This window comes from Pelodiscus sinensis, chromosome 12 (genome assembly GCF_052426305.1).
Source record: "Pelodiscus sinensis isolate ZL-2025 chromosome 12, ASM5242630v1, whole genome shotgun sequence".
Taxonomy (NCBI): Eukaryota; Metazoa; Chordata; order Testudines; family Trionychidae; genus Pelodiscus; species Pelodiscus sinensis.
The window spans coordinates 12835114-12847718 of NC_143063.1; the positions used below are offsets into that span (position 1 = coordinate 12835114).

Genomic DNA, 12605 nt, shown 5'->3' on the forward strand with positions numbered 1-12605 from the left:
GGTAAGTGAGGAAGTAGGACACTGGGAAGAATCACAAGCAGGAACAAGCAATAAAGGAGGACCCCCGATTCGGATGGAGAAGGCAGAGGGATCAACTGGTTATCTAAGGTGTTTGTTTCTCAGGCTTCTCACATTGATATACAAACAGGAAGAATTATAAGCCCTGCCCCAATCCAAGATATATGATTTGATTGGAATAAAGGAGATGTGGTGGGATGACTCGCATGACTGGAGCACTGTCATGGAAGGGTATAAACTCTTCAGAAAGAACAGGTGGGGGAGAAAAGGAGGAGTTGCATAGTATGTAAGAGAGCAGTATGATTGCTTGGAGCTCCAGTATTTAGAAGGAGAAAAGACTATTGAGAGTCTGAGTTAAAATTAGAGGTGGAAGCAACAGGGGTGATGTTGTGGTTGGTGTCTGCTATTGGCCGCCGGATCAGGTGGATGAAGTAGACGAAGCTTTTTTTGGACAACTGAGAGAAGCTTCCAGATCACAGGCCCCGGTTCTCATGTGGGACTTTAATCACCTTGACATCTGTTGGGAGACCAATACAGCAGTACACAGACAATCCAGAAAGATTTTGGAGAATGTTGAGGATAACTTCTTGGTACAAATGCTGAAGAAACCTACCAGGGGCCATGCGCAGTTTGACCTGCTGCTCACAAACAGGGAGGAACCAGTAGGGGAAGTAGTGGTGGGTGACAACCTGGGCACCAGTGATCATGAAATGGTAGATTTCAGGATCCTGACCAAAGGAAGAAAGGAGAGTAATAAAATACACAGCCTGGACTTCAGAAGAGCAGACTTTGACTCCCTTCAGAGAACTGATAGGCAGGATTCCCTGGGATGCTTCATGAAGGGGAAAGGAGTGCAGGAGAGCTGGCAGTATTTTAAAGAAACCTTATTAAAGGCACAGGAAGAAACCATCCTGCTGTGCAGCAAGAAAAGCAAATATGGTAGGCCACCAGATTGGCTTACCGGGGACATCCATGGTGAGCTTAAACACAAAAAGGAAGCTTACAAGTGGAAACTTGGACAGATGACTAGGGAGGGAGTATAAATATATTTCTTGAGAATGCAGCGGAGTTATCAGGAACGCAAAAGCACAATTGGAATTGCAGCTGGCAATGGTGTGGGACCCTTACTGGATGAGGGAGGTAACCTAGTGACAGATGATGTGGGAAAAGCTGAAGTACTCAATGCTTTCTCTGTCCATCTCTTCACGGACAAAGTCAGCTCCCAGACAAATGCACTAGGCAACACAGTATGGGAAGGAGGTGGACAGTCCTAGTGGGGGGGGGGAAAAACAAGTTAGGAACTATTTAGAAAAGCTAAACAAGTCCATGGGCCCTGATTTAATTCACCTGAGGGTACTGAGGGAGTAGGCAAATGTCATTGCGGAGCCTTTGGCCTTTATCTTTGAAAACTTGTGGAGATTGGGAGAGATCCCAGATGATCGGAAAAAGGCAAATCTGATTAACTTCTATTATGAGGTAACTGGCTCTGTGGATGTGCGAAAGTCAGTGGATGTGATATACCTTGACTTCAGCAAAACTTTTGATATGGTCTCCAACAAAATTCTTACCAGCAAGTTAAGGGGGAGTATGGATTGGATAAATGATATAAGATGGATAGAAAGCTGGCTAGACTGTTGGGCTCAATGGGCATCAATAGCTTGATGTCAGGTTGGCTGTCGGTTTCCAGTAGAATGCTCCAAGAATGCTCCAAGGATCGGTTCTTGGACCGGTTTTGTTCAACATTTTTATTAATTACCTGGATGAGGGGATGGAATGCACTCTCAGCAAGCTTGCAGATAACACTAAGCTAGGGGGAGAGGTAGATACGCTTGATGGCAGAAATAGGGTCCGGAATGACCTGGACAGATTAGAGGATTGGGCCAAAAGAAATCTGCTGAGTTTCAACATGGACAAGTGTAGAGTCCTGCACTTGGAATGGAAGAATCCCAAGCATTGGTACAGGCTGGCGACTGAATGGCTAAGTAGCAGTTCTGCAGAAAAGGACCTGGGGGTTACAGTGGATGAGAAGCTGGATATGAGTCAACAGCATGCCCTTGTAGCCAAGAAGGCTAATGGCATATTAGGGTGTATTAGGAGGAGCATTGCCAGCAGATCCAAATAAGTGATTATTCCCCTTTATTTGGCACTGGTGTGGCCACACCTGGAGTATTGCATCCAGTTCTGAGCCCTCCACTATAGAAAGGTTGTGGATGCATTGGAAGGGTCCAGCAGAGAGGTACCAAAATGATGAGGGGGATGGAACACATGACTTGTGAAGAGAGACTGAGGAAGTTGGGTTTGTTTCGTCTGCAGAAGAAAAGAGTGAGGGGGAGAGTCGATAGCAGCCTTCAACTTCCTGAAGGGAGGTTCCAAAGAGGATGGAGAGAGGCTGTTCTCAGTAGTGACGGATGGTGGAACAAGGAGTAATGGTCTCAAGTTACAGTGGGAGAGGTCCAGGTTGGATATTAAGAAAAAACTATTTCACTAGGAGGGTGGTGAAGCACTGGAATGGGTTACCTAGGGAAGTGGTGGAATCGCCTTCCCTTGAGGTTTTTAAGTCTCGGCTTGACAAAGCCCTGGTTGGGTTGAGTTAGTTGGGATTGGTCCTGCCTTGGGTAGGGGGCTGGACTTGATGACCTCCTGAGGTCTCTTCCAGCTCTATGATTCTAGGATCAGGCAGTTACAGGATAGCTGTGCAATTGACTGTGTCCCCTGTAAAATCCATGGCAAAGTCTTGAAAGCCTGAATCTGAGGCCAAAATTCTAAGGCTTCGTATGTAACACTTCAGTGTGGTGTATGAGAAGGGTTGCTGTGGCAAAGTGTCCAGTGTCCCTACCTGTGTGATTATTTGTCCTTCTGGCTGGTTATCTAGTTTTGGTGTTAACTGGGTTTTTTTGTTATGATCACTCAACTACATGTAGTCACCTGAGTAAGGGCTGCAGGATCAAGGCCATTAGTGATGGAAGCTACTATGCACTGGATAATAGGGATGGAAAAGGTTAACTGGGTAACCGGCTAACCAGTAAACCAGAGCTCCCCTCCTCACCCCACAGTGACCCAGATGGCAGGGCCGTGGTGGGCTCAGTTAACTGTTCTAGGCAGTTTTTACATCCTTAGTAGATAGTCCCAAATAGTGGGACAGAATTTTAATTTAAGGACATTGTGAAGCACTTCACTATGAGAAGAATGAGATTCTATTGCAAGTACTGTGAGCCACTCAGGTCTCTTAATCATAATAACTGGTAGAGAGATGGAATAACCAGAGAGCAAACAGTAATAGAGGGATTCAAGAATCTTAACTTTTTAATACGGAAAAAGAAAACTAGAACTGGAATCTTTACAAAAGATGTTGAAGAGTGGGTTCATCGAGGTATTCAAAAGAACTTGAGATTGGAGAGGAAAGTTTCCACAAGGCTATTTTAGCTTTTGTCACATTAGAAGAACAAGAGGTATAGGCACTGAATGAACAGAGACTATCTCTTTCAAAGCCATTCATACTGCCAAGGATACCAGGAGGAATGCTCTGAATAGCTTTTAAAATGACTTAAAGTATTGAGGAAGAGCACTCTAATTCAAAGGAGTTCTAAACTAGATAGACTTCAAAGTTTCCTATCACCTGTAACTATATTACAGTTGAAAGATACGTAAAAGCAATATTCTTAGCATAGGCCCCACTACACTTATTGAAGCATATGGATTACAGGCAGTCCCCGGGTTACGTACAAGATAGGGACTGTAGGTTTGTTCTTAAGTTGAATCTGTATGTAAGTCGGAACTGGCATCCAGATTCAGCTGCTGCTGAAACTGATCAGTTTCGACAGCGGCTGAATCTGGACACCAGTTCTGACTTACATACAGATTCAACTTAAGAACCCCAGGCATCCCCAAGTCAGCTGCTGCTGAAACTGATCAGCAGCTGATTCCAGGAAGCCTGGGGCAGAGCAACTCTGCCTTGGGCTTCCTGTAGTCAGCCGCTGGTCAGTTTCATCAGCGGCTGACTTGGGGACGCCTGGGGCAGAGCAGCTCGGGTGCTGCTGGGTTGGTCCAGTAGCACGGCCGCTCCTCAGCGCTACTGGAGCAACCCAGCAGCACCCCAGCTGCTCTGCCCCAGGCGTCCTGATTGAGCCGCTGCTGAAACTGATCAGCAGCGGCTGAATCAGGACTCCTGGGGCAGAGCAGCTGGGGTGCTGCCGGGTTGGTCCAGTAGCGCCAAGGAGCGGTGCTACGGGTCCAACCGGCAGTGCCCCACCTGCTCTACCACAGGCCCCGGGCTTTGCTCCACTTCTCCCTGGTCTGCTGGGGGGGGGGCACTAGCTGCGTCCCCCCCCCCCCCCCAGCAGACTAGGGAGACGCTGAGCAAAGCGGCGGAGGACCCGGGGCTGGACCCGCGGCGCTTCCAGATCAGCTGGAAGCGCCGCAGGTCCGGCCCCGGGTCCTCCGACGCTTTGCTCCCCGTCTCCCTGGTCTGCTGGCTCCCCCAGCAGACCAGGGAGACGGGGAGCAGCTTTTCTCGCCCCGGAGGAGGCGGGTGGTGGGACCAGGCGTCCCGCTGCTCCAGTCCTCCGGGGCGAGAAAAACCCTGTTCGTAACTGCGGAGTAACTCGGGGACTGCCTGTATTTAATATTTAAAAGTTAGATACATGCTTAAGTCTTCACAGGACTGGGCCACAGTGAAGACAATATATAGTTATTCTCAGTGTAAGCACAGAACTTTTATTGGCATCAAATGTCAGGCTGTGTTGGCTTCCACAGATCTTTTAGGTGAAAAGGGCCGTGAACTAGAGCTGTGAAAAAGTTGTGCTGATATCCTACACCCTGTCAGTTTACAAGCCTTCTAGCAAGATTAGATTTAGTGAGTTTTCAGGTAGTTTTTTCATGCTTTATGGATTTGGGTAACTTTCTAGAATTGCAATCTGGAAAAAAAAGGCAGTTTTAGTTGATTTTTTGCTTTAATATAATTTATTCTATTTTTTGTTGGCTCCCATAATGCAAATAGTTGGAAAATGAAACCAAAAGACATTCTTACATATTTTGAGTAGAGGCCACAGTTTTGCACAGTGCTAATACACAGTACATACATCAAAGCTTAACCTCATAATATGATGGCACACTGCAAAATCTCAAGTTTAGATGAGAAAATCTATTAAATCTAGACCAACACTTCCTAATATTTGCGTGCAGTATCTGTATCAAAACCAGTATAAACTTTATTTTGTTCATCTATTAAATCAAATGTAAAGTACCGTAAGCACATAAGAATGGCCATACTGCATCAGACCGAAGTTCCATCTTGCCCAATATCCTGTCTTCTGGCATGCCAGGTACCACAGTGAAAATTAACAGGACAGGTAATCCTCAAATGATCCATTCCCTGTGGCTCATTCTCAGTTTCTGGGAAATAGGATAGGGATAGCATCTCTGTCCATTCTGGCTAATAGTCTTTAATGGCCCTGTCTTCCAAGAATTGATCTAGTTTGTTTGGTTTTTTTAATTCTGTTATAGTCGTGGCCTTCACAACATCACCTGGCAGCGTTCCACTGTGCATTGTGAAAAGAACTACTTCCTTTTGTTTTTCTTAAACCTGCTACATATTAAGTTTTTCTTCACTCAGCGCACAGTCAACCTGGGAACTCCTTTCCAGAGGATGTGGTGAAGGCTAGAACTTTAACAGGGATTAAAAAAGAGCTAGATTCATTGAGGTTAGGTCCATCAATGGTTATTAGCCGGGATGGGTAGGAATGGTGTCCCTAGCTTCTGTTTGTCTGGAGATGGGTGACAGGGGAGGGATCACATGAGGATTACCTGTTGTGATCCCTCCCTCTGGGGCATCTGGTATTGGCCACTGTCCGCAGACAGGATACTGGGCTAGATGGACCTTTGGTCTGACCTAGTATGGCTGTTCTTGTATTCTAAGCACTTCCTTAACTATTTTCTCCAAACCAGTTATGATTTTATAGACATCAGTTGTGTCCCCCTCTTAATCATCTCTTTTCCAAGCTGAAAACGCCCAGTCTTATTAATCTCTCCTCATAGAGGAACAGAAGCTGTTCCATACCTTTAATCATGTTTGTTGCCCTTTTTTCTCAATTCCAATATATTTCTTTTTTTGAGAGGGAGTGACAACAGCTGCACACTGTAGTCAAGATGTGGATGTACCATTGATTTATATAGAGGCATTAAGATATTTTCTGTCATCTTATGTATTTGGGATGTAAATGGTTAATCAGCCCAGACAGAGCAGGGTGGCCTGGCCTGGCCTTCTGCATATAGGGCACTCCAGCCTGGCTGGAGCAGCCTCCACCTGTGGCCCCATTTAATTGGTTAACTGGTTAAACTTAACATTTAAGCAGTTAACTGATTAATTGGGATTTTACATCCCTCTTACGTAACCATTTCTTAATTGTTCCAAACATTCTGTAGGCTTTTTTGACTGTCACTACACATTGACTGGATGTTTTCAGAGAACTATCTACAATGACTCCAAGACCTCTTTGAGTGGTAACAGCTAATTTAAATCCCATCCTTTTATAGATACAGCTGGGATTATGTTCCAGTGAGCATTACTGTGCATTTATCAACAGTAAATTTGATCTGCCTTTTTGTTGCCCAGTCATTCAGTTTTGAGAGGCCTTTTCCAGGCAGACCGTGAAGAGCTTCAAACTTAACTATCTTGAGTAGTTTTGTATCTTCTGCACATTTTTCTGCTTCACTGTTTATCCTCTTTTCTAGATAACTTATGAATATGCTGAATAGAACTGGTTCCAGAACTGGGGAACATGATGAGTTACCTTTCTTCATTCTGAAAACTGACCATTTATACCGCCCATCTTTTAATCAGTTACCAATCCTATTAAAGGACCTGTCCTCTTATGCCTAGGCAATTCACTTTGTTTAGGAGTCTTTGGTGAGGAGTCCTATTCCCAATGGGAGGTACTTAGAAGGTCAAGCTGTGGCTCTCCCTTCATCACCCACCACTGAAGTACAGCTACTGCAGAGGAACAATCCAACAACGGTTCAGCAAAGCAAAACCTGTGAATTTAAACCACATTTAATTAGTAGAAAGGTTAATTACTTGAGAGAACAGTGTGAGTACTACTACACTCCAAAAATGCTCTGGAGTCTCTGAGGACCACAGATGTTTAGGAGTTTGGTTTTGCATCCTACTAGAGAGGCAGGGCCATCACAACAATAGAACCATAGAGCTGGAAGAGACTTCAGAAGGTCATCAAGTCAAGTCTCCTGCTCTAGGCATGACCAATCCCAACTAAATCAACCCAGCCAGGCCTTTGTCAAGCCGAGACTTAAACACCTCTAGGGATGGAGACTCTACTACTTCCCTAGGTAACCCATTTCACTGCTTTACCACTCTCCTAGTGAAATAGTTTTTCCTAATATCCAACCTGGACCTCTCCCACCACAACTTGAGACCATTGCTCCTTGTTCTGCCATTTGTCACTACTGAGAACAGCCTTTCTCCATTCTCTTTAGAACCTCCCTTCAGGAAGTTGAAGGCTGCTATCAAATCCCTCCTCAGTCTTTGCTTCTGCAGACTAAACAGACCCAACTCCCTCAGCCTCTCCTCGTAGATCATATGCTCTAGCCCCCTAATCATTTTGGTTGCCCTCCGCTGGACCATCTCCAATGCGTCCACATCCTTTTTGTAGTGGGGGGCCCAGAACTAGACACAATTCTCCAGATGTGGCCTCACCAGAGCCGAATAAAGGGGAATAAGCACATCTCTGGATATGCTGGCAATGCTCTTCTTAATGCACCCTAATATGCCATTAGCCTTCTTGAGGGCACACTGTTGACTCATATCCAGCTTCTCATCCACTGTAACCCCCAGGTCCTTTTCTGCAGAACTATTACTTAGCTGGTTGGTCCCCAGCCTGTAACAATGCTTGGGGTTCTTCTGTCCCAAGTGCAGGACACTGCACTTGTCCTTGTTGAACCTCATCAGATTTCTTGTAGCCCAATCCTCCAATTTGTCTAAGTCATTCTGGACCCTATCTCTGCCCTCAAGCGTATCTACCTCTCCCCCTAGCTTAGCGTCTTCTGCAAACTTGCTGAGGGTGCAGTCCAGCCCCTCATCCAGGTCATTGATTAAGATATTGAAAAAACCGGTCCTAGAACCGAACCTTGGGGCACTCTGCTAAAAACCAACCGCCATCCTGACACCAAGCTGTTGATCACTACCCGCTGGGCCAGCCTTCTAGCCATCTTTCTATTCATCTTACCGTCCATTTATCCAATCCACATTCCCTTGCTGGCAAGAATATTGTGGGAGACAGTATCAAAAGCCTTGCTAAAGTCAAGGTATATCACATCCACTGACTTTCCCATGTCCACAGAGCCAGTTACCTTATCATAGAAGCTAATCAGATTGGTCAGGCACGACTTGCCCTTTGTGAATCCATGCTGACTTTTCCTGATGACTTTCCTCTCTTCCAAGTGCCTCAAAATGGATTCCTTAAGGATCCCTTCCATGATTTTTCCAGGAACCGAGGTAAGACTGACCGGCCTATAGTTCCCTGGATCATCCTTCTTCCCTTTTTAAAAGATGGGCACTACATTTGCCTTTTTCCAATCATCTGGGATCTCTCCAGATCTCCATGACTTTTCAAAGATAATGGCCAAAGGCTCCTCAATGACATTTGCCAGCTCCCTCAGTACTCTCGGATGCATTAACAATGCTCCTTAGCATCATACTGAAATGCTAGTATAGGACTACCAAGACATCATATCACTTACAATTTTGTCTAAAGAGATACCAAATGTAATGGGGAGCAGAGACTAAATCAGAGATGGTAACAATCTTTGATGCCAGTGCAAATTCAACAAAAATATTTCAATATTTTTGGATTTCACATTACAGAAACTTTAGAGAATTTCAAATTAAGACTAACAAGTACCATTAAATGTGTGTTTTGATACTTTCCTTTTTTCCAGATTGCATGACGTCAGTCTCTCCTGAGTTGTGGAGGACAGAAGCTTCACAAACCACCAGCCAACCTATTCACATCTTGCACTGAGTGAGCTTTTCCCAGGTACTCTTAACTTAGATCTCTATTGATCATAATAAGAATGGCTAATGCCGTGTCTTCGCTGGCAGTAGGAGTAGTCCCCAGTTGGACAATCTGCCTTCGTGCAGAAGAAGAGTACATCTGCAAAATAATGTACTTAATATTCCATGGACTCTGCAAGGTGAATTATTATGCTCAGTGTTTTGTTTTGTAAACTGCATTCCCTTTTTGGAAATGGGTGCGATCTTTTTTTAAGGTTCCAGGACTAGCACAGTGAGAAAACAAAATGCAAGAATGTCCATGAACTTTACATTAAGACTTGCGTTAATACTAAATAAAGGCTAGTTTCTATGATAACACTTGTATTAATAGTTTAAAATACAAATAGTGATGATAGTTTTGGACTGGGTGAAGGAATCATATCAAGGAAAAATGCACACAAGCTAGTTTACTTTTGATTTCCCATTGGGTGAAAATTTAAGGGCTGTATTCATTGTGTCTTGACACTGGTTAAGTTGGACTAATTTCCTATGCTGATGTAACATCAGAAATATTTTTCTTGGCAGTGCTACATGGTGTAGGTTTTTTTTTGTGGTGGAGATTTGAACTGAAGCATTTGTTACATGATGACAGTAGCTGTTTGACATGTTTTGCATAATTTTATCCTTAGCTATAGCAAACATACATGGTGATATTTTTGCTAAAATGTATTTTATAAGTAGATATTTAACGTATATTTGATTTCAAGTATATTTTGACAGCTGTATGTTATCAAAAAGAACAAACCAACTTTTAAACACTGTTCTGGACTATAGATTGAACCTCCCTGGTCTGGAACCCTTTGGAGTTTACCAGATCAGAGACCTGACCACCGGTCCTCCTGGCTGCGGGATTGGCTCTCCTCCTGGCCTGGGCTAAGTCCATGGACTGGCTCTGTCCCAGTCTCCTGGAACATGGATGTTGCGGGATCAGAGAGGTTTAACCTCTACTATACTCTTTTTCCTATAACCCTTCTATAGCATTCTTATGCATTTTTCTCTTGAACATCTGTTTCTCCTCGAGTAAGATTTTTCCTTGTCACATATATCTTTCCCAATTGTCACCATTTTAAAGATGTTATAATGTCCCCTGGATGAGGGGATGAATTGCACCCTCAGCAAGTTTGCAGGTGACACAAAGCTAGGGGGGAGAGAGAGATACATTGGAGGGTAGGGATAGGGTCCAGAATGACCTAGGCAAATTGGAGGATTGGGCCAAAAGAAATCTCATGAGGTTCAACAAGAAGAAGTGCAGAGTCCTGCACTTGGGATGGAAAAATCCCAAGCACTGCTACAGGCTGGAGACAGAGTAGCTAAGCAGCAGTTCAGCAGAAAAGGACCTGGGGATCACAGTGGATGAGAAGCTGAATATAAGTCAACAGTTTGCCCTTGTAGCCAAGAAGGGTAGCATATTAGGGTGCATTAGGAGGAGCATTGCCAGCAGATCTAGTAAAGTTATTATTCCCCTTTATTTGGCACTGGTGTGGCCACACCTGGAGTGTTGCATCCAGTTCTGGGCCCCCCACTATAGAAAGGTTGTGGATGAATTGGAAGGGTCCAGCAGAGAGGAACCAAAATAATGAGGTGGCTCGAGCACATGATCTATGAGGAGAGACTGAGGGTTTTGGACTTATTTACTATGCAGAAGAGAAGAGTGAGGGGGGATTTGATAGCAGCCTTTGACTTCCTGAAGGGAGGTTCCAAAGAGGATGGAGAGAGGCTGTTCACAGTAGTGACGGATAGCAGAACAAGGAGCAATGGTCTCAAGTTTCTGTGGGGGAGGTCTAGGTTGGATATTAGGAAAAACTATTTCACTAGGAGGGAGAAGCACTGGAATGGGTTACCTAGGGAGGTGGTGGAATCTCCATCCCTAGAGGTTTTTAAGTTTCGGCTTGATATAGCTTTGGCTGGGACGATTTAGGTGGGATTGGTCTTGCCTTGGGTAGGGGGCTGGACTTGATGACCTACTGAGGTCTCTTCCATCCCTAGGATTCTATGATTCTGTGATTCTAAGTCTGCTGGCCGGCGTGGACAAGAGGCCAGAGGAGAGGAGTCAAAGAAAAGGCTGCCGGCCAGGAGTAAAAACAAACCAGAGGAGAGGCCTGACTGAGCCCTTTGGAGCATCCGCCAGCCCAAAGACCGGCCCTGCCTATGTTTCACCTCACGTAAACTACATGCTTTCAAAATCAGACATCAAATACGAAAGTGTCACAGCACTATTACAGAAAAATTGTTCTTTCTCATTTTGTCTTAGAGTGGCTAGTTATCTAGTTTTGGACTGGAGCATCTGATCAAACAGGGATCCTTGTGGTTCCAGTCAGCACTGCTGACTGGGCTCTTGATTGTGAAATTGGTGGTACTGCCAAGCTATGCAATAGGGCTGGGCTGATAGGCTTCCTTCTAGCTCCAGTATGTCTTCCAGATCATGAAGCAGCTGGCCTGTTCAGCTCCTAGGGACAGCCAAGGGTAGGGGGTCTGTGTGCTGTCCTACCCTCACCTGCAGGCACAACTCCCATTGGGTGGGTCAGGAGAGGAGAGGGGAGGAACTAGTGCAGCTCATGAGAGCTCAGCAGGCAGTTGTTGAGGGATATGTCATACGCTTCTCCCACTGCTGCCTGGCCCTCTTCTCCTTGTGCTCATGTGGCTGGGCTCAAGCTGCAGTCTGTTGCCCTGTAGTTGGCATTTTGGAGCTGGAGATATGTGTACTCCCATCTCTGAGTGTTGGGAATGAGACTGCGCCACCATCAGTTCATCCCTCCCTGCCCCAATGCCCCTACACCCACGTCACTTCATCCCTCCCCCACATCCTGCTCTGCACTCCACCTCTACCCATCCCAGACCTGTGCCTCTTAGAGCAGTGTTTCTCAACCTTTTTTTATGAAGTGCCCCTTTAAAACAAATGTATAAGTACCACCAGTACCTACAGTTTTCAGACACATTTTTTTCTACCATTGAAACACATTTGTTTAAACAACTTAATCATAGCTAGGCAGGCAATGACGTTTTTGGGTGTAAAAAGTACAAAAATAATAAAGTGCTGTAAAACTTAAAACAAAAATTCAGTTTTCTCCAAATTTCAGTTGTGTTGAGGTACCCCCAGACTTCTCCCGAGAACCCCAAGCGTACTCATACCACTCATTGAGAAACACTGCTTTAGAGTGCTCTCCCACCCTCCTCTTCACCTCCCAGAGCCCTTGCCCCACAGCCCTCCATCCCATTCACCTCCATATAGTGTTGCACTCCCATTATGCTGTTATACACCTCTCGACTCCCCATACCTTTTGCACTTGCACCCTTCTGCTTTCCTTGTCACTTTCCTCTCCCCCACATACTCTCCACACCCTCTCCTCTCCCCTTCACTGTCCCTTCACACCCTCATCCTAGTTTCATCTTTGGCCTCTTTCCTTCCCCTTTTCCATTTCAGTCCACTCACCTCCATTCCTGACTGGGTGATTTAGGCTGCCCCTGAAAATGTGTATGGAATTGTCGCTATGTAGCCAAGTATGAGTGTGCATTAATTGTATGT

The 12605-nt window shown here is 45.2% G+C and overlaps 1 protein-coding gene across 2 annotated transcripts in view; it reads left to right on the forward strand.

The window, feature by feature from the left end:
* SMPD3 (sphingomyelin phosphodiesterase 3) overlaps nucleotides 1–12605 on the forward strand; it is a 228625-nt gene that overhangs the window by 13226 nt on the left and 202794 nt on the right. Inside the window, exon 2 of one of the 2 annotated variants that reach the window (XM_006117573.3) lies at nucleotides 8968–9065. The exons of the other annotated variant lie outside the window; for it this stretch is intronic. The gene's annotated coding sequence lies outside the window, so the exon portion shown is untranslated. The remainder of the gene's footprint in view (nucleotides 1–8967; nucleotides 9066–12605) is intronic. 2 annotated transcript variants of the gene reach the window in all.